Below are 26,538 nucleotides of genomic sequence, written 5' to 3'. Positions count from 1 at the left end.
ATACTGCTTTAAGTGAACGGTTTTTTGCAGACATTTGCATGATTGCGTGGCTCATCTACACAGGTCGGTGTGTAGACCATGAGGTGTCTTGACAATCTTTCATTGTGTCTAACGTGATTCAGCCGGTTGTGATTGTTACTTACGGGAAACATGAACATACACCGCCCCCCGGGTGCACTTTTTCCTTCGTCGTTCCAACTTCATGTTGGTGTCTGACTCCAGGAGGCTCCGCCCCGCGCCTCGGTCACCGGGCCTAGGCTCCGCCCCCGCGCCTCGGCCCGGTGACTGAGGCGCGGGGCGGAGCCTGAGACTTTGTAAACAACTCTCACGCTGCTTTTAAGCGCGTCGGCTGTATTTACTACGGGAGGGCGCGACGGTGCTGCAGCCAAACAGGTGAGACACACTTTGGTTTGCTCGCGTTTTTCTATAAAAAAAAAAAATGTGTGTGCTGGAGCGCGCGCTCCAGCGTTTGTATGCGTGTCCTCGTGACTCGTAGTAGTAGTAGTAGTAGTAGTAGTAGTAGTAGTAGTAGTAGCAGTGGTCTTGGTAGTAGTGGAAGTAGCAGCAGCGGTGCTGGTGCAAAACAACTGTCGTGAAGGCCCAGGGACACAAGTGCAGAAGTTTGCCGATGTTCATTTGTGTTCATGAAACGAAAAAAAAAATTCGTCAGGCTCCACTGAAAGGCCGACTTCTAACCATGCGTGACGTCACAACGGTCTCCCGAGACACGTCATAAGTCATAAGTCTCTTTCTATTGTCGCAGTGTGGTTCGCTTCAAACTAGACCGCTGAAAGATCCGTCACCCTTTTTGGCAGACGGTTTGAAAGTAGTTCATCAATAGACGAGCCTTTTAAATAGGATCTGTTTTGAAATATTTCTTAATCCACACACATACATATATTTATGTGCATACAATACATCTGATTTAGTCATCTATGTAGATATATATATAATGTGTGTGCGCTTGTATGTATATATATATATATATATATATATATATATATCACCAGAAGATATGTGTTTGTGGTGGAATATATATGTATATATATATTTAATTGCAGATGGAAATGGGTCACTGGGCCTGATTTCAATGAGCAGGCTGATGATGGAGCAGAGCGTGTTAGATTTCCCTCAGCATCTTATGCCCTCACTGAGTGACAGGCCTGCTATTTGGCAGCTGCGCAGCCTCTGTGTGCATCCGACAGATACCTCGCACTTGTCATCACGTGATGGAAATCAAGAAGATTCCCAAGTGTGAGTTAAGAAAATGTGACAATCCATCTGTACAGCAGTTAGACACCGGCAGGAGAAAGCCTCCACGTTTAAGTGTTGGATTATGTTCTCAAAGCTAGTCATAAAATATGAAAAAAAATCAGTTAATGGCAACTGTTTTTTCCCCCCCTCACATTAATAGGTGCATTTCCCTGATATTCTCTCTCCCTCACTCAGATGTAGACTTTCTGTCCAGCCTTAAATACACCTTCCTTCTCTGTGACCTCCAGCGGTGCTGAAAGTTTAAAGCGCTGTAAACGCGCCCGTTGTTTTACTGTCAGTCTGAACATGGACTACAGAAGTTTGTTCATTCTCAGCGGATGTGGGCACGACTTTCGTTGTGGAACGTCAACATCTGCATGCTCTGCGTTTCCGCTGCTGGAGGAGGGGTTGAGGAAGAAGGGGGAGGGGAAAGCTTCCTGTCAGATTGGCTGAACTGAAGCTGAGGTTTTGTCAAGAGACTCTGGCCTGGTGGTGGTGGTGGTGGGGGGGGGGGGGGGCTGCATGCCCTCACCAGTGTCTCTGCTGTATCTTCTCTGTAAATGTGACGCCCACGTCCACGTGATTTCATTTGAGTTCATCTGTGGCAGTTTCCTGTTTTGTTTTTGTTTTTCACCTCGATTGTACTGAGCTCTTTGTTTCCATGTCGGACAAATGGTTCCTTCCCTCTCTACTCTTCTACCTATTCGACAAACAAACAGCCACATTTTTAGCTCTGCCACAGATTTTTGGTGTCTACATTGTTCTAAATGTAAACTGACACAAACTCTGATTGGATGAATATTTATATCTACATAGATGTGTGTTTGTGTGTATAGATATGGTGGTTTGAAAGCAGTACATAATAAATATCTATATATGTATATACATTTGTTTCTCATGGAATAATACTTTCAGCTCTGGTTTGATCAGATTGATTTGTGTGTAACTTTCTTTTTTTTTTCACCGCAGTCGGAGTTCAGCTGAAATCCCAAATCTCTAACCTGCGTGTCAGTCATCTCGATGGCTCCTCGCATCGGGGACATATTTGTTTGCTTCACGTCTCGCTGCTCTCGCCGCTCCCCCAGTGTCCCGTGTTCGACGCGCTGACGTCATCGGTTCCTGTCGCGCTTTTCCCGAAAACACGAAGGCGTATGTCAGCGCTGGGAGACCGGCCGCTGTGTTTTGGTGGTTTTTGATTAGCTTTAAATGCGCCATGCAGCTGCGCTGAGAGGATGCTGCTGTAGTCGTCTTTGGCTCGAATGCGTGTGAGGAAAGGGCATCGAGAGATGAGGGTGTGTTTCTGCAGATAGTTCACAGAGGACTAAAGCGGCACTGTATTTATTCTTGCCCAAACCATCTTTTACAGGAGTTGCACTTGTATAGAGAAAAATTTAGCAATACGCATCAGTTGGTTGCTCAACAGCTACGTTATCTGTTCTGTGGTTTCCTCATTTAGTCTTCAGACTCAACCTTTCGATCTCGCAGCCTCACTTGAGCCTCTTTTCTGAATTCAACGTGGTCGACATGTTTCAGAGACGCTCATTGTCCGAGTGAGGGGGATTTATCTGTCCTCCAAAAATCCGTGTCTGAAGAATGTAACTCTGCAGCCAAGCCAAACTAAAATTGTGAGTTTTTTCCCACTGACTCCCCACCGTCATTGTTAGACTTTGGGAAATGTGGAGCCCGTTGGAGAACAAAGCAAAAGCCTTGGAGAAGAACTCGGACACAAGGTTGGAAATGAAAAAGTTTTTTCTTTTTAGCAGAGGCCTCCTGGCATCTTTTCAAGTGCAGCAGCAGCAGGAGGAGGAGTACGAGGAGGAGGTGGAGGAAGAAAAGGAGGAGGAGGCAGAGTGTCCGACTGTATGTCCGGATGTGTCTACTATAGAGTTGGACCAGGATCAACTCTGAGATTCGCAGCTGTTGGGCAGGAACGGCGTCCCGGGCCTGGCGAAGCTGATTATGCCAGCGTAAATACTGCAGGAACGCAAGCGACACGGTTTACACGTTAAATCAGCCGTGTCGAATGAGCTGCGTGATGTTCCCTTTCTGCTGCTTGTGTCCACGTTTAGCTTCAGCACAGCAGGTTGCCTCGACGGTCCAGCCATTTAAACACCAACGTCTCAAAAGGAAAACAATTTTCTACGATTTCACATGCATCAGCTGGGACTGAATAGATTCTTTTGCTCCTGCGGGAATATGTTCCACTGTCACTCCCCGAGTGAACAAAAAGAAATCGAAAGCTCCGGTCGCTCATGAATCTATGATGCATTGACCATAAAACAGCTCCCACTGCTGTGCACTCACAGCTTTGCATTATTAAAAGTAACACAGTGTTTGATTTTTGCCCACTCGCTCAGGCTTGTCATGTTGTGCGCAAAGATCGGTGAAGTGGAAACATACTTTTTTGTTTTTTTTGTGGCCGTCTTTACCGGCAATCTGCCTCCTTTTTTAAAGATCGATTCAGGCAGACAAAACGTACAAGGGGAATTTTCTTTCTGAAAACGTTTCATGTGTCAGACACTTTCTGTAAAAAGAGCCATTGATAATATGAATAAGAAGTATTTCCTTTTGTAAAGATGTTCATTTGCTTTATTTATTTTTTTACGATTTTATTATATAATAATGATAATTTGCTTTATTAAAGGTATGATATACAGGTGGGTAATATCTGAGCTCTCCTTAACAATAAAAATAATAATACATTTCATTTATTTAGCGCTTTTCCAAATGCTCAAAGTCACTTTAATAAAACATTATATAATATCCTAAAAGCTGAACTGTAAATAAATAAAACCAAGCAAATAGCGAACACACACAGAACACGCAGTCATCTATTAAAAGCGGTTCTGAAGAGTCTTGGTTTGTGTTTTGAATGTGGAGGGGTCAGTGCAGTCTCGGGTGAGTTTGGGGAGAGCGTTCCAGAGGGAAAGGGGGAGTGGGGGGGGGGCAGCTATGGAGAAGGCTCTGTCACCCCATCTCCGGTGCTTGGTCCTGTGGGGGGTGGATGAGGAGGTCGGCGTCAGAGGAGCGGAGCCGGCGGGATGGAAAGTGATGGTGGAGCAAACTTTTTCTCTGCCCTATTTGTTACTGCACTGTCATCAACGCAGGGCAGAAGGGTTCGTTGATTTAATCGGTAGATCCCGGATGGGTGCTCAAGGTCCCAGTGACGGTTCCACTCATCTTTGCATGCGAGCATTACTGGCGCAATTGTGACTTTTAAATTATCGGATGAGGAAGCTGCATTGGACGGATTTTCATCATTCTGCTTTCGGTTGTCAGTGTCAGAGTGTGATAACGTGGCCGTGGCGTCCGTCCGGGCCGCAGTTCATATATGACAGAACGCTGACCTCTAGTGGTCAGGAAAGGTTGTGCAAGTGTAGCCGTGCATCACTAATGTCTTTTTAAGAACTCACACCTATCAACACAACAGTGTTGTATCAACTTGATCAGAACACAACTGCTTTTAGTTTATTCATGATTCCACACAGTTTGTTTTTCAAGAGCAGCCACTCAATTCTAATTACTTAATGTAAAATGACCCATTCAACTTTTGTGTTGTTATTATATTATTAAGTAACAACTATGATCAGAATGGAAATAAACTGCATTCATGGAATTCTTCCACTGCTCTCCACAAACTGTACATGCAGTTTCTTTTCACAAATATGAAAGGTAACACAAAAAAAATAAACGTTTAAACAACATTTACACACCATAACCTAATTACATATAAGAGTTGCATCAGATATAATATAGATCTAATTATTGGATAATAATATTTACCGCTGGAGAAATCATATGTGTTTTTGCCTCATGCAGCGTATAAAGTAATGTCATGTATGGATAATATGTATGTCTGAATGTGAGTGCAAAAATACATCCACTTTTACAACATTATGAATAAAAAAATATAGATATTGGTTTTCAAGTTATTCTTGTAACGTGAGTTCATCATATTGTATAGTAGAAAGCTCTGGATGAAGCGCACAAAATGACAAACTTATTTAATCATATATTTAGAGTGCAGTGCTAGAAGATACTGGCGTTGCTGTGGTTCTGATGCATCTCCACTAGAGAGCAGACGTGTCAAGCTGATGAAATCCAAAGACGCTTAAAATATGACCTCAATGTGACACGAGTGTGCGTCAATGTGAGGAGGGCTTCCACCTCAGTTATAGGATGAAACAAGACTTTCTTCACTTCACAAAGAAAAATGTTCATGCAATGTTTAAAATCTTTAGATACTTTTGATTCGCTTGATATTGATTGATATTGGTCACAAAAATTGACAAAAAATTCATATATTTCTTGTTTTCTTTTTTTTTTCAAAATAAACAACGTTGTTAAATGATAAATCCTGTTTAACAGGCTGCTTTGTAGAAGTTTGATGGTAAAATTCAGTCAAAAATGTAAATTTATGTTGGCACATTTTAGTTTTCAAAAATATTATGACACGGCCCTATCTGTACCTGAGGATGGTGAAGCAGCATTACTCTGCCCGGACTTTTCTACACAAAATCAAAAGTTAACCCAAAGGTACCCTATTCTATATTCACACCAGTATCTTTACTATTTTGCTATCGATAGACGTGGTGGTGCATTATCTAGCTGAGCAGCTAATAACCGTTGCCATCACATCCTCTCTCCTTGCTTTCAATGCCTACCCAAGCTGGTCTCGAGTGCTTTTAGTGCATGTGAGTGTGCACCGCCGGCAAGCGCCTGATCTCCACACTTCACTTCCCTCATAGTGGGGTTGCCGGTGGAAACGCCGCCCCAAACGAGCACGTTGTCACCTGAGCGTAGCACCCGCACTACGGTGTCCCTGCAGGTAAAACCTTTGAGTCCTGTCAGCACGATGTTAGCTGCACGACGCCTGCTTCAGCCGAAGCTGCGTTGAGGCCACGCCGATGAAGAGCTTTCACACTGTCACAGCATAGTCCAGCACGGCCCTCCGCAGGCCCCTTGTGACCCCAAAAGTCTGACCTCAACTTGGGAGCTCACACCAGAAGCCAAAAACACCGATCCAGTGGGCTCCACACAGAGGATGTATGTGGATTAGATGGGAATCGCACACGCCATCGTGTGTGTGAAAGACAGAGAGCTCCATAGAAAGAGAGAGAGAGTGACGGACAAATCCCTGATAAAAAGGTAGAAGAGGCTAATTAAAGACACAGAGAGCTATTCAGAATGCTCGTGTACTGCAGGAAGGATGTAGTATTTTGAAACTCCCCACATTTTTCGGAATAAAACCCCATGGTGAAAAGAACTGAGACACAGTGTTGCTTGGTGTTATTTCTTCATTTTGTGCTCCAAATCCCCTCGTGTAATGTGGTGGATGGCTCAGGATGCCCGGGGGTCATCTTAAGGTTAGTGGCAGGGTGTTTTTGTGTGTGTGTGTGTGTGTGTGTGCACGCACGCACCTTTTTTGTGGGGTACTTTTAATTGAATGCAAACTTCCTCCGGTGTTTCGAAGAAGAGTTTCCAGTAAAAAAAGAGCTTTGTGTCGTCGTGGCGAAGCGGTGGAGGAGGTCAGGACCGAAGCGTACCGTCACATGGGGACATTTATGCGTGCGGGGTGCGGGCAGGCTACGGATGGGGGGGGGACAATTGCAAATAAAAACCTCACGCAGCCTCTGAATCACTCGCACGTGAGTCTCATCACCCCGCTGCGCGTTGTGCACAGAGGTACCAGTGTGTGGGATTACAGGAGGCCCGAACAATCGCAGTACCCCCCCCCCCCCCCCCACGCGCACTATCTTGGCGGAGGAGGCCTCTTGCTGGGCGGCCCCGCCCGTACGGCCATGCTGTAGGCTGTTTAGTAGGCTCGTTCCTTATGTGTCATGTGTTTTGACTCGTGTCAACAAAGTCTCAATCAGTATCAAATTGCCAGGCGGGGGGGGGGGGGGTTCAAACACACAAGTTTGATCTCAATAATTGGTCTTGACACACTCAACAAGAGGGAGCGCGAGGCTGAACCCCGCTCATGGCTCAGCGCACACCGTAACAACTCACCCAATGTGGAAAACCAGAATAGACAGTGACTCAAATATGATGCATTGTGCATACTTGTCCAAAAATACCTTTTTTTTATGTGTTGGTATAAACGTCTCTGACCTCCTGCCGTTGAAAGAAATCGCTTTCTTTTTGTTTTTTCTGAGGGATAATTGGCCAATTTCCTCCTCTGACTTGTCACAACAAGATTAATGAGTTAATTTGTGAAGGCAAGGGGCCCAAACTTGCTTAATTAGAACAAATAAATCCAGCAGATTGGGGAAAGGTAAAAAACAAGGTAGACTTTAGAACTGGCACCTCTGGTCGATCCGATTGATCGTCTGTACAGCTGTGCAGACAGCTGTGTCCCTTTTTGGCGTCGTTCTCAGTACCATGTGTTGATCAGTTTGTGTACCTGTTTTTTTTATTGGTTTTAGAAGACTTATTGTAAATAAAAAGAAGAGACTTCCCAGTGTGGGTCTGGGTCTCTATCTGCACCTTTTATTCCCAACACGCTCGTCTGTCAGTCTCTTCAAACATCCCTCAATTGACTCGCCGCCCGCTCTCCGCTACGCGCTTTGACTCGGTCGACCAAATGCTCCTCCCTCTGGCCGTCGGGTTCCCCAATCCCGCCCCCCGGCATCCGGGCCTCTTGTAAACGTGACCCGTAACGTGGCGCGGTGCGATCAATCCCGCATAATGACGCCACTCCAAATACGCTGCTCTTTATTGCTGCTGCCGCTGGTCTGCCCTTAACAGTGACTTCAAATCGTCAACGCCATTTCCCCTGGAAAGTAGGGCAAAGGTCAACGAAGCTCTAGTGTGTTTGACTTGTGTCTGGATATATTTGGGGTAAGCGAGAGAGAGGGAGAAGAGGAAGAAGAAGCGACAGCATGCGTGAGACACCAATGGGAGCGGAGGCTCTGTTGGAGAGGGTACCCCCTCCAACCCGTGGGCTCCCCGAAATCGCCCCTCGAGCCGCACCCGGCATCGGGGAACAAATATGGCCTTTGTTGGTCACCCACCGTGGATCTCACAAACAGCTAATATAGACTTTTCCCCACCGACTTTGCCAAGAGTCTGAAGTCATTTAATGAAGTGGCGGCTGAGCCTAGAAGGAGCCAGTGTGCTCGCCGTCTCTCGCTGACAGAATGGAAAATGCCTGTGTTATGCAGAGAGCAGCGAGTGACAAGAGGAGTGTGTTCTGATACTCACCTCCCAGACACGTATGACAAAGCGGGGCTGCTGCGATTATACCGGGACGCGTGCATTTTTTTCCTGGATCGCTCGTTGTTTCAGGGATACTGCACTTATTCACACTTTGAGGTTCGTAATCAGCTGCGATGAGTTCTAACAATACCGATGTCCCCTTCTGGACTCCTCACGACTTAAATGTTTAAGTGACATTTGGTCTCTGTTTTGTCTCCGTGAGAAAGTGAATGTTTTTGTCCACGGTAAATAAAATTTCTCGAGGCCTAAACTTGCCGGGCGTCCTTGTGGCAGTTGAACTTAAAGCGAGAAAGCCTAATTGTTTCACAAATTCTTTGTAGTTGTCTCTTTTGTCGGGTTAATTTATCAGAGCAAAACCTCACCTTTCATATCCATTTTCACGGCTGTCTATTTATCCACTTCTGCTATTAATGGACAGTATCTCTGTATGTATTTGGCCGCACTTCTATTCAAGCCCCTGTCTTTTCATCTGTGGGCAGATTGCGGCCTGTTTTGCTGCCCCATTGTGCAGCTGTCAGTTATTTTCCAAACACTCGAGTGTCATTTGCTTCAGATTCCATCCCTTTCAATTCACACTTCTTTTCTATGGCTCCGCCAGCGTACATCTCATTGAGCGTGCATCAGCGGGCAGATTCATTCTTCTCTTCTTCTCAAAAACGCTTTTTTTCCACCCTTCATAGCAGCCATAAGCCTCCTTTTTAAATCCACGGACAATGTGTTTTTTGTCCATCCTCCTCTGTCCTTTTCAGCGGAGAGTGCGGGGATTCTCTCTGTCTCTCTCTCTCTCTCTCTCTCCGAGGGCATCTGGGGGGAGCGAAGGGGGCGGAGGGGGGGCGACGCACCCCTGAGCGTGTTGCCTCCTGCTCGAATCTCAATTGTCCGTCCGTAATGAACCATGATGAAAGATAACAGAACCAAATGTAATAATTCACGCGGGCCCTCCGGTGAGGGAGCGCGTGGCTAGCGGTCGGCCCCGGGGGCCGCGATGCCCTCCTGCTTCGCCTCCCAGAACAATGCGCCGGCCGCCCGGCCCCACCAGCGCCGCTCGCCCTGCTGCGGTCCAGCAGTCCTGTTCCTCTGTCCTCCCGCTGTCCCCTTGCTGCTACTCAGGATGACTTAACGACGGGAGGCTGTCTGTGATCACCGGCACGCCAGAGCATCTCGAGACAAACTGGACCCACTGTCTTCCTGAGATTCTTTCATTCTTCAGTCCTCGCCCCTTGTTTTACATGTCTGGGCTGTGGATTTTCTCAGATAAAGGTGCCCACTGTCATCTTCTCTCACAGCGTCATGGTCCTCCTCTTTTGTAAATTGCCCTCAGTTGTGTTTCTGTGCCTGGCAATTTAATGAGTAAATACAGGGTTTGATGTGCCTCATTTAGCCAGGAATCGTATATTCAGCCAACGCCACCTTCTACTTCTGCCCACTGTGCTCCTTAACAGGGATTCAATGTCTTGCTCAAGGGCACGTGGACAAAGGTTTTGAGATTCACTTTCCCCGAACGCATGTCTCTGGCTGCTCTAGCGATGTGAAATGAACATTTCCCATTCGGTCACGAGACCACTCCTCCGACTTTTGTCCCAGTTTCATGGCACTATGGCCCCCGACGAACGCACGGCGTCTGCGCGGGAGCCACTGTGTCCTTGCAACATTGGCGATCAAGGCATTTAAGAAATGCTAAGAATTGACTTCTTTGACAAGAGTTTGAGACAGCCTGTGACCTTCCCACTCTGCCCCCTTATTCAGTCATTTCCCCCGAGGGAAGACGGGGGAACGGGCGAGGTTCAGACTGTTCGGTGCACAGTAGAATCCAAAGGAGTGCACGTATACCTAATTTTAATTTAAGAGCACTTTAAAGGCAGCTTGCCCAGTTTTAGGTTGCGCTGCTCCGTGACAAATTATGTGGATGTTGGTGGTTGAAGATGGCAGACTAGGAGGGTGAGGAGAACGAACACAGACTCGATTGATGCTCAGGACCCGGGCGGCTGGAGGGTTTTGACGCAGAGTAGTTGTGTGTATGTGTAAATTCCAGTGTATATGCTTGTGAGTGTGTGCGTGTGTGCGCACGATGACCTTCTTGAATATTCCTGTGCTGGTTTCCATGAGAAAAAAATACAATGGCGTGATGGAAAACACAAATTTTCCATCTAGAGAATCCTCGATCTGACACCCGGCTGCTCTCTCAGATGTGCCAATGACGCTGCTCAACTAAAACTAAAAAAAGTACCCAGACTTTTGCTACACTGTAACTACTGCTACATTTATTTGCCACGTGCCACATTGCCCAATCACGGACGATACAGTCATAGTATTGAATTGTGAACTAATGATGAAAACCTACTATTTTCTCATTAACCCCTTAGTGACTCGAGCATAAATCCAGGCTGACATTAAAGTCGTTCATTTTAACAGGGTTATAGATGTTGATAGAGGTTGACATGGATTTGTGATTCAGAATAAGACAGAGATGATGAACTAGAGATCAGGATTGGTTTTACAATTGATAATGTCCAGAAAAAATCCAGTCAGGTTTCCCCACGTTCCAATTTCAGTCCTTACACATAGTTTAATGTCCCAAAAATACCACGCTTGACTAATGGACCGGGTGAAGTGTACGTCCGACCCAGGCCACAAACTATAATAAACATGTTTAATTGTTCACTCGGGGGGAGAGCTGCCAACCCGGCACAAGCGGATGTTTTGCGGTTGTTTATTCGTATACTCTGATAACACACAGCAAGCTTTCACTGCAAGGCTAGCTGCCACCCAAGAGTTAGTATCAGGGTCAATGCCAAGGGCATAGATCATTTTCACTGTGTGTGTGTGTGTGTGTGTAAGTGTGCACATATGTGTGTGCGGTCTCAACTTTACGCAGAGCTCCATCTTAGCCTGAAAAGTTGTGTTGACTAACGCGACACGACCTTGAACACAACTTCATTCGCAGAGAATGAAACGAGGGTCTTACTGTAAGCGTGCTTTGAGTGTGCCGGTTCACCGGTTTGGTGGTCTTTCTCTCAAGCCTGTTAATTAGTGCAGAATGTAGACTACAGTTCTACTGCCAGCAATGATGAAAAGAGGAAAGGGAGAGCGAGAGAGAGAGAGAGAGGGGGAGAGCGAGAGAGAGGAAGCTGTATTGCTGCCAAGAAAGAGGAATTTGTGATAGGTCGAGAGTGGTTCCAAATGCTGGAGCAAGGCATCGAGACTCCCTGAGCTTCTGCCTCCTGACCCATGTGTCTGCCCCGGGCCGCTCAGCTGCAGAGTCCGAGGGCCCCCGTGGACGAGAGCAGGAGAGGCGGCATTCAGATTTATTTTAATTTCCAGGCAGCACTTGAACCGTTGGAATTACAACGTTTTTCTACTTTTCATAGCCGGTGGTTCCCCGTTTAGAATAAAGTCCTTTTCGGTAAATGTTTTCCAAAAAAAAAAAAGGTCTCTCGTCGGCTCGGCGGGCGTCTCTTTGCACATGTGCTGTGTGCCGAGTGAATGTGCCACTAGGTAGGGTCGCGCGCCCGGCCCTTCAATCGAGCCATTCACACGCGACGAACATGTGCCGCTTTCAAATGAGCTTGCCAAATTGTTGCTTAGAAATGGCAACACAAAAGGGGAAACCAACGTGGCAGTCGGTCCGTCTTGGAGCTGCCCGCCTGTCACTTGTGAGGCGGGAAAGAAGGCGAGCAGGACTGTGGATCACAGAAGCACCGCGAAGCCCCCGCAAAGACGTGTAAAAAGGTCCTGTGTGAAATTGACAAAAATGGGCACGAGCCAAGTAAATACCACATAAAGTACACCGTAGTTCAGCACGGGTCGGGATGGAAAACACCATTATGTCATCCCAGTTGCACCCGCCATGAGTGACCACACTGTGGTGCTTTGTGTGCAGCAGACACTGGAGCGGGTGGCATGAGTGACTTGATGGACACCTCGCTGTGGGTCATGCGATAGATACTTTGTGTTGTATGCAGATGTAGAGCTGCAGCTGGAATGTTTTGGATTAAGAATACAGTTTTCTACCTTTTATATACTGGTTATTAATTTGATGTTCTCGCCCGATGTCGGCTGGGATTGACTCCAGGCCCCCACAACCCTGTATGAAGGATAAGCGGCTTTGAAGATGGATGGATGGATTAATTTAATATGTCTATTGTTGAAAAATGTTATATACAAGGACAAAATGCCAATAAAGCGGATATTTACAAATTGCTTGTTTTGAACCATTTGAACAGTCAAAACTAAAGTTACTAAATATACAGTAATGCAAATGTGAAAGTACAATCCTCAAGTTTGCACAAACTGGATTTATTTATTTTACTGCTGATTTTTTTTTTTTAGCTTGATAGTTATTTGTTTGATCGGAAATTGTTGCTATTGTCTCTCTACTCATTTACTGTAATTAACTGTAAGACTAAAAGTCTGTGAGTTCAGTGGTAACATTTAAGTTCATGGACCGGAATGATCTTTCTTCTACCGCTCATTCAGTCCCTCTCTCCCTCTGTCCGCAACATCTGCTCCCAGCCAGCCACCTGTCTGCTGTCAAATCCAATATTAATGTACGCCATACACTTGTTAATTATTTCCCCTGAATGTACCCGTATCAAGCCGAATAAGCATAACAGGATTGTAAAGGACCGTTTTATTAGAGGTGATCACTCTCTTTCTCCCTCCTCTCTTTCTTTCTCGCTCCCTGTGTCCAAATGCCGTTTCTCAGGTCTTTCACTCCGCTGAAGTGGTATGTTGTGTGTGTGTGCGTGCGTGCGTGTGTGTGTGTGTGTGCGTGTGTGTGTGTGTGTCCGTCTGAGCTCAGCATGCCTTTATACACCAACTGGAGCTTGTTTCCCAGGAGACGCACAACTGCGTGTGCTAGGAGGGTGGCAGAGGGATGGTCGAGGGGGCGGCTGGAGGCTTTGGGGTGATGGAGGGGTGGCATGTCGAACCGGGGATGGAAAGAAGGGGTCGTGGGTGGGGGGGGGCGGCTGTCGAGGGGCAAAGTAATGAGAGGTGTTGTGTGGGAGGGGAGCTGTGGAGGGGTGGCGAGCAAAGCGAGGCCTGGCCAGGCGGGTGGCACGGCGGTGGGGCCTCCTTGTGTCCCGGTACACCCCCCCCCTTGTCCCTCCTGGTTGCTTTTTTTTTTTTTTCGCGGACAGCATCTGCAGCCTGCTTTACATGCAAAACGCACCCTGCAGAGAGGGCGTCTACACATGGGGCTAAGGGGGCCAGAAGAAAAGCATTCCTGAGGCAGCGCTGGGAGAAGAGGGAGGTGGGTCTCCTCAACAGCCTCTCTCCACCAGTGTCTCTCCCAGATGAAGCCATGCGGCAATGAGCCATGAGGGGGTGAATTCACTGCAGATTATTTTGCTTTGGAATCCGTCTTGAGCTCATTTCCAAGCACAGTGAATGCCATTGTTTTGTTTTTTTCAATTCCTTCGTTTAACCAAACCTGACCGTATTTTCGCCGACTTCACTTCGCTGTTGTATCTGTAAAGGTGGAACATTTTCACATTTGACAAACTAACACGGCAGAAATACAAGTATTAACCCACGTTCTGCCGTGATTCTAATCCCCAGCGCGCTTACCAGTTCTCCGGGGTCACTGTTGTCCGCTGCCCACCAGTACGCTGTCCCATTGTTAAGAGGGGAAAAAAACATTCATGGAGAACCAGAGGCCCAACATTGTAATTGTGTATTTAACGCCGTGACTTTCTCCTTTTCCCTTTTCCTTCCATTATGCGTTGTGTGAAGTCACTGCGCTGCCCCGAACAATGTATCCAAAACTAACCACATGTCACGGCGTGTGAGTCAGCTCACGCAAAGGACAAGGACGAGTGTGTGTGTGTTGGTATGTGTGTGTGTGTGTGTGTGCGCACGCCGTGTGCGTGCCCTTAAGGGAACGACACCTGCCAAGGAAAGCAGGCACATGCGTACACTCCACATCCTCACACCTGATATTTTCTGATAGTATTTGCCTCTGCGCTGGTGCCACGTCATTTCTTTAAAGTTAGGACACGGTGTGCCGGGGGACGTGTGTTTTAGAGCAAATACCACAGAGGCAGCTTAAGGCTTGTGTCAAGCATTGTAGTCAGTGCCGGGTTGTTATTTTACGCCTTCATCTCTGGAAGTCAGTTTGAGGTCGGCAAATGTCTTTGCTTTATGTGCTCTGCCAATGACTGAGGTAAGGTATAATTGACTCATTGTTGGGATTTGGGAAACTTGAGTGACGTTTGCTGGTGTTTGCTCTGACGCAGGTTAGGTTGTCTTTCTCTGACGGGTAAATGGGACGAAGTGTCAAATGTGGTTCATGTCTTTGTCAAACAACCCGTCTAGGTGTGAGACGCCGCTTTCGTCTTCGGCCATTTTTGAACGGACTCGCAGCAGATGTCTTCAACATAATATCCTCGCGTCTGAGGATAGTTGGATTTGCCGTCCTGCTAAAGGTTTGACACAGTCGGCCATATTTTCACTCTCTCATCACATCCATTTTAACTTGGGTGTTTTACTTTTACATCGCACCGTATTTAGTGCTATGACATGACACTGCAACTGCAGGCCTTAAAGTAGCAATAATCTATTAATTCCTTTTACGCTCTCTCCAACAAAGCTCCTACAAAGACTGCCGTACCCCATCACAGTTCTGAATCAAGTCCTGATGATACTGTCACAGCCCTTTCTTCCATTTTCAAATGGCGGACCGGGCTGCCTTGACTTTCGGTGTTTGTGCTTTCCATTCCCACAGAGGGAAGTTTCCTCTTTTGTTTCTTTACAAGGGAATCGTGTGAGATTGCTCTCTTTGAGTACCTAGTGTGTGCAATAATAAGCTCGGGAAGTGAATGCTATTGGCTCACTTAATGTTAGGACATTATACAAACATCAGGAGGTAGAGCGCAGGTGTCACGGACAGTACTTTACGTGAAAGCTGAATGAACTATTTCAATGGCATCATTTCAACCAAAGCACAGTTTGCGGACCCCCGTCTGCAGAGGGCCTAGCAGGTGTACACTGTAAGTCAATCAGCACGTTTGACCTGCTAGAAAATACAAGCTTCGCGCCCGCAGCTCCGCCTCTCACTCATGGCAAGAAAGGATCCTCAAGTTTCCATTTCTGAACAGCAGTAAAAGAATTCCAAGAAAGCTGCCCAGCACAATGCCACTGTATTCCAATCCTCTGACACATAAAACCCCTTGTAAAGGAATCACAGTGCTCAGTGTTGACATTTTTGTACTGCTTAGAAAATGGTGTTGGTCTGAGTAAGTTCCAACGTCAAGTTGCATCTCCTTAAGAGGGGCTTTGACCTTCCGAGCACACTGCAGATGCAAAGGCTGTGATTGCTGGAACTCTTTACACAGTCGACCTATCGTGGATTTGCAAAATAGGGTCAGGTAGAATGCTTTTTCCAAATCATTTGTATGCTCTGCAGCGGCGTCTGCGTTGATGCACGCTCGTGTGGCTGCCTGCACGCGCACTGCAGTCTCCAAGAAGCTGCTGAGAGACCACAACAGCACTAGTTGCTGCAGCTGTGGCTGTTGGGCTGACTGACTGATCGAATAGCCTTCTGGCTGCTCCACTGCTGTGATCTGGGCCAAGAGCGGAACTGCAAGGACTCATCTTTTGTGTCCTCATTCAGCACATACCTCACATGCCTGCACACTAGAAAGGAAAAACCTGCATTGACTAGTCTCGCCAAATCGTCCCCATATTATTTTTGTTCTTTCTTTGTTTGTTCTTTCTCTCTCTCCTTCTCCCCTTCCTGTCTAACTGTGTTAAGGAAAGCATCTGTCGTGCCCAATTCCAGATGTTTGACCTCCTCTAAAGGGAAGATGCCAACCATTGTATAATTACAAATGTACACAATTGAGATCCGGTTTGAAGACCGTCTCCAATCTTAGTTGGAACCCTCTCTCGGCCGGCCAGAGACTAAGCTTCATGTCGTTATGGTCGGGTGCGTCGTCGACTGCGTGGCGCCCACAAAAACGGAATCTGCGGTAGAAAAAAAACACTCCTTGTCTTCGAAATAAGGATGTTTTTAACTTGTCGTTTTTGGACTTTCTTGCACTTCACAGTCAAAGGTCTCCTTAGGTGTTCCTCAGGTGCTCACACCCCCATTTGGAATCCTGTGTGTTTGAGTAGCGTCACAGATGCTTGGGTACATTTCTATGTGCTTGTGTGTGTGTGTGTGCGTGTGCGTTTGGTTTTGTGCAGCGCATCTTTATGTATATATGAGTCAGAAAAAGTTCCATCAAATTTCCCCTGTATGTCATTAATGCAGATAGCACCACTCCCACAGCGTGGAAAAAGCACCAATACGATTACAGTGAAATTCTAGAACGGTGCCATTTCCTAAATGGACAAGAGAACCCGTTCATGGGAACCCAACGTCATTTGGTTCCATTCATTTTATGGGGGTTTACATTAAATGTTTGGTCTTTGGTTGACGTATTTCCATCGCAGCTATTATAACCGCAAGAGCAGATGCAGCTGCCTTGACGTCCGTCTCCCTTTGCCTGCCTCGGGCCTGTTCTCTCCAATGTGCAATCCTTCTTTTCCAATATCATCGTATGGAGGCCCGCAACTCTCTTCCATTCATCTATGTTCACACGCCGGGAAATGGGAGGCTGGTTACCGTGGGCCAAGTTGGTGAGCTTGGTTTTAACTAGATACCTTTCCTGAACTCTGAAGCTCTGGTCTTCGACAGCTCAGAGCTTTACGGTTGTTGAAAATAGTTTGTCTCTTCCATTCTCCTCCCTTTTAAGTCACACTTCTCTGACACCAAAGATGAGACGTAAGCCACAAGTGTTCGCTCCCGCTGTAATTTTCCACGTCTCCCCGAGCACGGAGCATGAGCAGATGGAGATGCAGCTCTGTGTCCACATGTGTGCACGTGCCAAGAATTCGGCGTGTTGCAAAAAGAATCCATTCAGCAACTTTCGTGATCTCTCATGTCGATTTACTTACTTTCTATTCATTTCACCCCTACGTGCAGTGGTGCGATGCTGCAACCCCTGAAATTTCGGAGCCTTAAAAGGATCTTGATGACTGAATGCAATTCCTCAAGCTCACCCCCCCCCCCCCCCCTCCAACCATTTCCCCATCTGTCCCCACCCATCACGTCCTCTTCAGCGGAGGTCAGGGGGACCTGGCAGGTGATTCCTTGTTACATCCCTGCTATCTGCTATACTATGAGGGGACAGAAACAGATCCTGACCCCCTTCTACCCAGCCTCCCTCTACACACAAACACACACACACACACACAATACCTCCCAGCCAGACATCCCTGTCTTGTCCCAGCTAGCTAGGGGCTGCAGTGCGAGGGAATAGGAGGCCCTACCACTGGACCAGCTGTTCCAGACCCACTCGCCGCCGTGGGCCCCACATTCCCTCATTCAAGGGAGCTTTGTAGTTCTGACATCTTGGAACAGTTGAGCAGCTCAGCTTCTAATGCTGCTGTAATGGTGAGCGAGCGAGTTGGAGGGAGGGAGGGAGGGAGGGAAGGAGGGGAGGAAAGAAGAACGAGACAGGCTTCATGTGTGCTTGCTTGTTACGCTTAATCTCGCCACTGCTCGCTCTCGCTATCCCTACAGGCCCCTCATCTTGAATCCCTTTACTATACTATTTCTGGGAAGCTACATTTGGATGTTTATTAGTGACCCCCCATTTAGATGCTATGCGGATCCTGTACCATCCTGTCTCGTCAGTCTTTAATTTTCCCCCGTATCGTGATGTTCCATACGGCCTTGTATCTAGCGGCAGTCTTTTCCAAACCCAGACAGTCTGAGCCGCACTGTGGTGGACTGTGTTTGTACCAGGCACATACTATATTTCTAGGAGTCTGCTAGACTCCTGGTTAGATTATACTTGACTGCACTGTGCCACACTGTACTTTGCTGTGAAGCAGTGGCATCCTGACCGTGTGCAGCAACAGTCTCGTGAAATGCGGGGATGCCGGCGGTTGGGACGTTAGCCGGGATGCATGTGTTCACAGCGCATCACAAAAGTCACTGTTTGGATTGTAGCTTTCGATTTTCCGATTGGCAGAAACATTCCAATTGCCTGTTGTCGATGAGCCAAATTGGCTTACACAGATGTTTTGTTGGAACAGCTACAAGGCTACAGACTTTTAACCGCCCCAAATTCTAAATGTTTTTGTTTTACTTTCTTGTTATATATAGTGGTGTTTTACATAAAACACTTCCAATAATCTATTGCGATTATTAAATAGATAAAAGATATATTTGTTTTTGATGTATTTTTATTACCCGTACGGATCAACTATGGTCTGTTACGCCACAAAGATGTGCCGCACTGTCTTGTCACTCACCCCGGCCATCTTCTCTGCCAAGCGGTCACACCCTCAAATCCCTAATCAATTTGTGAGAAAAATATGGAAAGTAAAAGGATGTTCTCTGCGTCTTGAACCCCCCTCCTGTGATGTGTTCACCCAATGCAGCCCTGTTGAGCGGTATCTTCTTTAAATGCAAAGGTTTCCTCCTGAATCAATAATGACTTTCTCACTCAGGTTTTAAGCCTCGGGATCAGCAAGAAGTTCAGTACCATTACCGAGTGCCAATGCTTTAAGCCAGTCAAGAAAAGCGTGCGCTCGTCTTTGCTTTGGCAAAAAAACGCACTTCACCTGCCAACGGCCTACTGCTGTTGTTTGCACCAAAATGCTTTTGAACGAACCGTATACCTTCATTCCCAGAGCTATCTCATGTAACAACTTATAATATGGATGATTGGCATAGTTCCCCTGGTGCTGGTGTCTTAGCTCCCTGAACTCCAGGACTTTTGCCAGTCTTGCACTTTACATGGCCTCATTTCTCTCGTTGACATGCCATCCAGGAAAGGCCAGTTTTATGGGGTAATCAAGAAGGTTTATCTGAGGTTATGGAATTGTAGATCTCAAGACCAGACTAATTGCTCTCTCCACTCCCTTGTCACAGTGGAAGGGCTATTTGCTCAGGCCACTTATCCGACCATTGCAATCAGTTCAAGTCACTTTTGCTCCACAAAAAAAACTTCATAGGAAACTTGGACTGATCAGGTGCCAAGAGAGGTTTAAACAACCCACCCTAAACTAGTGTGGTTCTCACATGCCCGTATTTGTGTATCTGTGCACGAGTACATGTGTTTTCCTGTCGGCCTCAGTTTGCCTCAAAATAACAGGGTTACTAAAAATTCAAAGAAATCTTGATTTGCAACAAACAAACTGTGCTCATAGCTCGCAGGAACCCTCTGGTCAATGACATGCAGACCTTCTAAATTCCTCTGAGTGCAACTCCCTCAATAGTCGCACTGATGGAGCTTTCCTACGGAGATAATGCATAGTTTGCACTCTCATTCCACGGTCCTGCGTGTGCAACACTAGATACAATGAATATCCTCTTGTTTGAATTTAATAAGCAGTAGAAAAAGTGTTTGTATATGAGAAAAACAGAAGTATGAATAGAAAGAAGGACGAGGCAGATGAGATGTTCCCTCAAATGTAGTACCTCCTGGTCACCTTAAGATGGAACTGCTGCATTCATTTTAATGCTTTGCTTAGTAAGAGTGTGCGCACGCACATTATGAGTGTACTGGAAAATACAGTTAGTCAAGTAGCGAGAGGATAAAATCCCCATATGTACATAAATAAATGGGACGACCCCAAGGCTTGAAAAATGTGATCAAAAATGTGTCATATGTAATCGCAGAGGGATTCCAACCAGACAACAGGGACAGCACAGTTCCACCATGACATGCTCAGAGGCTTGCAGGGAATCACATGTGTACAAAAGGCTTATAGTGACTGCATAAAGAGGAAATACATAATTAGGTTCTAAATCATGGTGCGTTAAGTTCACAAACATTACAGTATTCTAATTCATGACGCCCACGTATTTCTATTTTTAAACCCAATATTAACTCAATTAACTCTATTAACTATTAACCCAGCCACTCAATCAATATCTTTGGACGACTTATCATGTTACCAGGAGACTCACAGGAAGCAAGTCAAGTTCGTAAAAAGGGAATTCCACTCATTTTACAAAAATGTTCAGTTAACTTGTCGCGAAAAATGTAGGATTTCACACTAGGCTAAAAGTAGCCTAGCTTGATTTTTATCTTTTTTTTATCTTCCTCTTCTGTATGGAAGTGCTGTACTACATAATTTGACCAGCCTTTAAATGAGACAGTAGCCAGTTGCATACAATCTTCGAGGAAAAAATACAATATAGAAATGTACATAAAAAACGAAATATGAGAAATTGAATTTTATTTAATTAATAATTTCTCAATTAGGCCAGCATTAAAGACTTGGGCATTAGTTTAGATATGTAAGAAACAGGATCTGACGTACGTTGCTAAAACGGATTTCCATCTTTGATAAATATATGATTCATCTAACCGACTAAACCCGCCAGATGAGATGCTGGGATTCTGTTTCCCTCACAGTCTTAACTGTTTAACTAAGTGCAGTAAAATGCTTGCAACCTATTAGTGATGTGCTCACTCCATTGAGACCAATTATCTCCACACATTGTGGCAGGTGTAAAAGCACAAAGAGTGAGCTCATAAATGGCTGAGGCAATTGAACTGTCCAAACATAATTGATTTTCTTTTAATATTCACTATGGCTGAAGCCCAAAACACAATACATCTTAAATTCCACCATATGGCACGACAGCTCAACCACCTGTGCTGCTTCGGAGGGAGTTTTTTCATTATATTATTTCTGTTGGTGATTGACACGAAGAAAAACATCAGTCAGACTTTAGGAGTGAATACAATGTATAGAAAAGAGTGTTTACATTTGACATATCTATGTAGAGAATTTTACAACAAAGCTTTGTTTAAAGCAGTTGTGTGTTGTTTTGGTTTGTTTTTTTGTGCAAAAAAAAAAAAAAAGCAGTTGACCTACAGAGCTTCACATGATACATAACAAAATAAAATAAAATAATCACATGAAACGATAGTCTTTCTAATAATAATAATTCTAAAAACATAATCTTAAATAATGACAACTAAAAATAATAATAATGTTGATTATTGTAATATTGTTGAGAATAGGAATGATACCTATTTTTAAAATACCATTAGCCAAATAACCGGGTGGTAATGATAATGACAAAATTAAATGATTATTTGTGTGTGACCTTTGGTAGTAATGAGGGTCCTTACAGGGCTGCGGTAAGATTTTTACTTTGGCGTGAGAGGAAGAAGACTAATATTCATAGAGTGAAATGTTTGTGCAGATTCTTGGAATGATTGTTTAAGAGCCTGTTGTTGTGAAAATAGTCGTCTGTAGTGTTTGTTGTGCAGTGCACACAGTCACATTTTATGTAGTGTGAAGTGAACTTGTGCGTAGAACTTCACTAAGTTGCATTTCGGACATGTGAGTCAATGAGACGGTTTTATAGCAGACACAGGTATCGGCTCCTCCCCAGTTTCTGATTAGTCCTGCCTGCATTTCAGTCTGATGTAATCATTTCTGTTTGTAAAATAATGAGAAGCCCTTCTCTGGAAGGGTGTGAGTTTGAGTCAGTTGAACAATGTCGGCGGATGGATGCGCCATTTTTTTTCTTTTTACACAAGGCTGAAGCTGGGGATATTGCAAAAAGCTGTTACTACCGATTTCTGATCTCTGCCTTCGTCTTTAGTACGCAGTGACTGAGCCCTGACCAATTAAGTGTTACAAATGTGTAATTATTGCCGTCATCCATGAATGACAGCTGACAGCTGGGTAGAAATGTTGATAGCAAGGTGTCGAGGGTACCTGTTTTTATTCTGAGAGGGACTTTGGTTGACATAATATTCCGTTTGATCCACTTCACACAGTGGATCAAATAATCTGCAATCTTTTGAGAAAGTATGAGATTAAGAAGTTTTGGAAGTGCTGTTGAGGAGTTTTTAAGGTATCGTAGGATGCCATCTGCATGTAAACCAAATTTTAGTGGTGAAAATGTCCTGATGGTATACTTGTGATCGCAGTGTTCTTTCAAGTGGAGGCTGCAAAATGTTTGGTTATGACCACATTGAATGCTGAGTTGTATTAATGAAACGAAATACCTGGTTAGTAGACTTTATCCAAGGCCTGTTGAATTGGAATTATGTTGCTGAGGTGGTTTCTCAGGGACAGACTGATGAGGTTGAAGAGTTGTAGATGTTGGTGGATATCTTTAATTGTAAAGGCTGTTTGGACGGATTGGATTATTGGAGATATGACTCATTCGAAAAAGGAACCGTCCATAGCTGAAGGTGAGAGTTGGATCTTTGTCGGCTTTGCGCAAAAGATAATGTCTGTATTCACCTGTGTAGATACAGTTCCTATTTTAATCAATGCAGCATTTAAATCAAATGAAAGTGAAGTGAATATGGGTCTCCAAAAGTGTTGAAATTTAGCTGGGTAGCCATCAGAATCAGAAGATTTTGGGTTGGTGTAAAATGGGGACCTGTTCTTTTGAGAATTCAGAAAAAGTAAGGAAGGAATGGATGTTGGAAACGAGGAATTGATGAATGATCTGAACGTAGAGAGGAAGATGTACACCTTCCTCTCTACGTTCAGATCATACGTTCAGAACATGTTCGTCTCTGGAATGGACATTTTAAAAATATTATCTGCTACAATAGAACTTTTGACCAACTGGGATGGTCCTGGTTGATTTAATAGATGGGTTCTGTCTCGGCCATTGGTTGAATTTTGAAGTATAATGAAATTGCTTCTTAAAGAATTGCCTAAAGAGTAACTTCCATTGGTATGAGGAGTATAAATATTCTTTGTTTAAAAGGTTAATTTGCCAACAATTGCTGATTCCTAGATTTTACCCTGAAATTGAGACTGAAATTTTGTATCAAAGGCTTGGTATGAAAAAGATTTTTCAACCCAGAGCAACGATACAGTCATCGCATTATTAATATATGTTTTGCAAGGCAAGCCTGGACGCGCAGCATATTTCAATGGGCATGAAACCTCATCTGTGCTTGTGGATGGATCCGTTTTCAGCTCTCAGAAGCTTAATGAATATGCATGCTGAAATGAGTTTTTAGGGGTTGAGCACTTTCCTTGGGGCCCACAGGTGTGCAACCATCTGGGCTCCAACCGTTAAACCAGTCTTCCTTGAAAGATCGTCTCGTCTCTGCCAGCCAAACCAACACAGTTACACCTTGCAGATTCAAGGCCTAATAATTTAGACTCTCCCTTGTACTAATCAACTGTTGCCCCACGGATGGAAGGATAAACAAGGATGAGTCGTGTGAAAGCGCTTGTTTGCATGCACTCAACAGACCCGTCGTAGGTGTGGTTTAATGTAAAACTCAGTGCCCATGTTTACATTTTTGTTTGTACTGTCGTTGGTAGGCAGATGTGAAGAAATACGTGGGCAGTTTCCTCTTTCCTTTTTAACCCACACCTTTCACGAGAACACCACATGATCAATTGCTAACTTTGTTTTATGGATCAAAGTATTTTGTTGTAGGTCGCTGATCGTTTTACACTCTGTTGTGTCTATTATCATCATCACAGTATCCTAGTTTATCTCGTGATTTGGCTTAAAGCTTTTCATAGATTATCTGAAGCCATGTGACGGTTTCCAAAGCATGCATAGCTTTAAAACCTCGCAGTTATGCAGAATGATGACATCTGTTGCATGTGTTTCTCGCCTTTATGGTTGTCACAATACACATAACCTAAATGTGGATGCTGTGTGTGTGAGAGGCAACAAAGTAACCGTTGTCAAGCTACTAAAACACAGAATGGAAACACAGTGACGCACTGAAGACTACGAGCACGTCCTGTTCTTGGTACTCATTTTTTGGAGATTTCTAGGAATGTGAGGAAACTGGTGTTTTTGGTTGGTGTTTTATATTTCCTGTTTAGTTTTTTTTTTTTTTGTATAGCTCGATATAACTCGTATCACTATGCGACTGTTATTGCCACTCCTTTTATGAAGGTGCTCATGAGATTTGAAAATTTAAAGGGATAGTCCGATCAAGTTTTTTTGCTTTTTATCAATCTCAATCATACATATATATACATATACATATATATACATATACATATATATATATATATATATATATATATATATATATATATATATTATAATCGAGATTGATAAATAATCGCAATCAAAACTTTCAAGTCATTTCCACAAACACTAATACAACCATACTCAAGTGTATCAATATTGCTCGTGCCCCTAATGTGTGACTCTCCAATGACTCTCCACTCTTACTTTATGCGAGAGAGAAAAAAAAGAACTAACCTTCAAAATCTTTAAAATGCTCTTGGGAGTTTCTCCAACCGGCTGCACCAAATCTCCAAAACCTTGAGAATTCAACTCAATTTTGAAACCTCAGAGTTTATCGTTCGAGGTTCAGGAACACACACAGGCACTGAAGCGTGGCCAAAGGATACAGGCATTGATACGAGCATCATTTCCGTGGCTCACATGTTCACGGCCATTTCTGTTTGTTTCTCAAACATTTTTCATTCCAGTCCAGGGGTAACTGTGATCACTATTAAAGGACACCCGGGACAACTGCTGTTTGTATTGATCCCTCACATCCACCATAGCAGTTCAATAGCAAACTACTGTGGGAGCTTTGGACAAATCAATGAGTAAGTTTGCTGGTGTCCGTCTGCTAATAAAACACAAATAGGAGGTTAATATAAGTGTATGCCCATTTTTGGCAGTTGGATTTGCTGCCGGGAAGGACAACCGTGTGATTATTTCATAAGAGACTCTTTCATTAGATATGTTGCTACATATCGAAACAACAAAAAAAAAAACAGAGGAAATGATTTGGAAATAGTGTGCTAAAGTTTCCTGTTGGACACAAAATGTAGGATATGACCACAGATAATGAGTGAATTAAACAAGTAACAATTGTTGCTAACCAAACAAGAAAATCTCTTGAAATATGAAACTCACAGGAGATCTCCCCGAAAGTCAAAAAGGTGCTTTAAATGAGATGTAGTTTTTATGTATCGACGATGGTAGATTGCGTATTCTTTTAAAAATATCAATGCCAAATTATTGAAAATACTAGTGAAAAATAGTTACAAGTAACATTCTTCAAAATTCAAAATCATCCTCAAGTGGAAGTAGAAAATGATTTGCGTCAAAATATAGATAAAGGATCAAGAGTGAAAGTAGTAATTTTCTAGAATACCTTATTTCAGATGAATACATAGTATATAACGGAGTAATAATGAGTGATGCATCAATGTTATTTCTGCTTTCATCTTGTAGTTAAATGGGGATGAGCTAATTTGAAATACTTAGAATAATACAGGGAAGGCCTGTCACAATAATAAACCCTCTCCACTGGAGGCTTTTTGCAGGATGCAAATTTCGAACTTCCCTTAAGGCTGGCGCATGCTTCTGCGTCTGCGTCTTTACGCACCGTTGTGTCGATGCACTCGTTTCAATTCATGGTTCTAAAAGTCTCGCATGGTGTTGCAGAGCAATTCACCGGTCACAGGTGGAGTAACGTGTTTTGGTCGATGACGACGACGTTTCTCCACAACTTTGTTCCCCTCGACCGGCCAAACGACGTTTGTGGAGATCTCCCACAAACGTCGGCGTTTCAAATGCGTTGCTTGCCTAGAAAAATGGGTCGACGCACGCAAGGAGGTGTGAAAAGGCACCCAAGTGACACGCAAGGGGGTCTTGCGTCTGCGTCGCCCTGAAAATGCAGAAGCATAAACTAGGCTTTAGTTAAAGTACTTGAGTGTGATTACATTCCACCGTTGTGCATTTGTACGACCGCTCATCAAGACGCTGTGTCTGTGATTGCACTTTTATACATTCAAAATGCTCACGTCCATCTGGACGGAGAGACCACCTATTGTATGTTCATTTCCACCTGATTGGATTTCAGGATGGCATTCATCCAAGAATGTGACTCCGAAACGAGACACCTTGACGAGCCGTTGTGTGTGGTGTAATGACGCTGAGCAGCAGGCCTCAGGTTGAGCTGCTGACTGAAGGGTTAAAGTGTGTAGCCAGTAGACCTGGTGGGGTAAGCCGGGATTAGAGAGGGGGGGAAAGCGTGTTTTCCTCTTTTCACAACATCATTGATATGTTTGTTT

General features: G+C 44.6%; 1 protein-coding gene across 1 annotated transcript in view; it reads left to right on the top strand.

Moving 5' to 3' along the window:
* The first annotated feature begins 280 nt into the window (after nt 1-280).
* Nucleotides 281-26,538, top strand: part of ccnd2a (cyclin D2, a) — a 123,045-nt gene continuing 96,787 nt past the window's right edge. Inside the window, exon 1 of the mRNA XM_040162197.2 lies at nt 281-393. The gene's annotated coding sequence lies outside the window, so the exon portion shown is untranslated. The remainder of the gene's footprint in view (nt 394-26,538) is intronic.

The sequence above is a fragment of the Gasterosteus aculeatus genome, chromosome X, assembly GCF_964276395.1.
Source record: "Gasterosteus aculeatus chromosome X, fGasAcu3.hap1.1, whole genome shotgun sequence".
NCBI classification, from domain to species: Eukaryota; Metazoa; Chordata; class Actinopteri; order Perciformes; family Gasterosteidae; genus Gasterosteus; species Gasterosteus aculeatus.
Note: the sequence above shows the minus strand (reverse complement) of the source record. Positions and strands in the feature narration are given on the sequence as shown.